General features: G+C 39.3%; 1 pseudogene; it reads right to left on the bottom strand.

The window, feature by feature from the left end:
* Positions 1 to 342: 342 nt before the first annotated feature.
* Positions 343 to 1,860, bottom strand: LOC147284409 (uncharacterized; annotated as a pseudogene).
* Between the last annotated feature and the right edge of the window lie 786 nt (positions 1,861 to 2,646).

Genomic DNA, 2,646 nt, shown 5'->3' on the forward strand with positions numbered 1-2,646 from the left:
TGCACATGCATTGGTACAAGTAGAAAGGTTCTGAGAACAATATATATATATATATATATATAGTACCCTTGAAGTTGTAGTGTCTAAACAACCCCAGAAAATTTCTGGTTGATACTGATTGATATATAAATATATATATTGAAAAATCACCTCCTAAAAGAATAAGTAAAAACTAAAAAGATCGATGGTCATGAAATTCCAACCCCACAAAGGCACAAGTAGACAAATTAAAGCATCAAGAATCAGATCATTATCATGAACCGGAAGGAAAAATTTTCATAAACCTAGGATTACCAAGTCTTAGTCCCAACGTACAATGTTATTTGGATCATCTGTACTAGCTGCATTGCTGAGCTAACAAGCTCTAGACGAATCTCACTTTTAATAAAGAGAGAATAAAATTATTTGTACTAAATGTGATACACTTATCATGCATAGTAAAAAAGTTTCAAATTAATAACAATATATAGTTTTTAGGCTACGGTGACAGCATCCATGAACTCTGAGTCTTTTCCCATGGCCTCCAAAGTCTCAGCCAAAAGACAAGTTTCAATATCAAAGCTGCCTTCTTCAACCCCAGTAAACACCGTAATCTTCCCATATGACTTGTTCCCGGCGCCGCTTCTCACGGCGACCGGCCTCCCCCAACCCAAGTCATTGCCGTACACGTCGAACCTCGGCGAACTGCTCGTGACCAAAGCATTAACCGCCATGTTGTCTTCTGTCAGCAACTTGGGTTCTTTCGCCCAACACTCCAAGAAGCTCCTCAGTTTCTCTTCTGTATGCAAAGCCACCATCTTGTTCATTTCCAAAGCCACGAGCCCAAGTCCGAGTTCGAGTAACTCGCCTTGTTTGAGGGTCACAGTCCCCGCCTGAACCGCATTGCCCAAGTACTGTTGCGGCAATGGCGGATTCATCCTCGGCCGGGCACCGATGAGTAATCGGTAACTTGTTTCTTTATCAGGGTTGGGGTTCTTGTCACTTCCGCGAATTATGGACCGCCATAGATGAGCCAAGAGTGCTTGTAAGGATGAGATCCTAGTATTTTTGGTGTGTTGATCAATCTCAGCATTGGCTTTTGCTTTCAGTTGAGCAATCTTTTCTCTCGAAAAATGGAAAACTCTTTCTTTTAGTATTAATGGTTCATCATCAAACACTTGGTTGTGATCATTTGGGAAGGGAATGCGAATGGGAACATTTGTGCCATCAAGAAACCAACGCTGAAGAACAGGAGGCTTTGATGGACGATCAAAACCGCGAGAAATTTCCGACCAAGAATTGAAGAAATGCCAAAACGAAGTGCCATCAATGACGGTGTGGTTGATGGTGCAACCTACGAAAACACCACCCACAAGCTCGGTTACTTGGACTGCAAGCAAGGGCTTGGAAGTGCCGTTGTAGTTTTTGACACCATTTAGAGGGAAAAAGGAGTGGACAATATTGTGAGGGACATAGACAGAGTCTTTGACGTCTGAGAGGGTGACGCCATCGGCTTTGGCGTGGACAAACAGAACCCCTGCGTTGTTGCAGTTGATGGAGAAGGAGAAGGTGTTTTCGGGGTTTTCAGTCACGGAGAGGCGGCCGGCGAGTGGTGGAAAGAAGTCTAGTGTACGGGAAAGGGAGGTCTTGAGATGTTGGATGATGTTTAGGGATGAGGAGTTGTTGTGTTGGGAAAGGTTTTTGGGTTCGTGAAAGAGGAGTCCTTTTTGGATGGGATCAACAAGGAGAAGCTGGAGGTCCCAAGGAGTTAGCTCAATTGTTTGAGGTGATGAGGACTCATTTTGATCACTCGCTGCTTTCACTGTACTGGATGAGATGAGCCTGATGCCTCCCATGTTTGGATCTCTCTCTCTCTCTCTCTCTCTCTCTCTCTCTCTCTCTCTCTCTCTCTCTCTCTCTCTCTCTCTCTCTCTATCTCTCTCTGTGTTGCAAAATATTTGGTTTTTGGTTGTGATGAGCCTGATAGCATTCCCCAATTAAATATACATGCAATGTTTGTACTTCCAATACAACTTAATGCGCACATGGCGATATGGTGTTGGTCATAAGTCATTAATTAATTTATTGCGTTACTAAACAGGTCTATCAGGCTTTTAAAAAAAGAGAATGCTATCTACATTTTTTAATCCACTTTCTCTACCATTTTTTATTATTATTCATATTTCACAATGTATTTTCATGATCGAAATTGTTCATTTTTTAGATAATTATTTAAAGATCATCTCTAAAAAAATCAATTAAATCGAAAATCGTTTGGTCATATAATCGTTATCAAATAAATAAACGGTGAATCAAATTGTTATCAAAATTGTTTGTTTATTTGATCACAATTACACAACCAAACAATTTCCAATTTAGTTAATTTTTTGCAGAGATAATCTTCATAATTAGATCTAAAAAATAAACGGTTTCGATCATAAATTTATACTGTGAAATAAGAATAATAAAAAAAAGGTAGATTGAACAAAGTAGATATATAGCATTCCTCTTTCAAAAACACACTTGCTAGCTAGCTTTTAATATGTGGAGGTGATGATTAACATCTTTGTTACCAACCAGGCCTATCTCATGAATGTCCTGAAATGTTGGATGTATAAAGTATATATATATATATATATATATTAACACATGTGATTATGAATTATA

This window comes from Dryas octopetala, chromosome 5 (assembly GCF_963921425.1).
Source record: "Dryas octopetala chromosome 5, drDryOcto1.1, whole genome shotgun sequence".
Lineage (NCBI taxonomy): Eukaryota > Viridiplantae > Streptophyta > Magnoliopsida > Rosales > Rosaceae > Dryas > Dryas octopetala.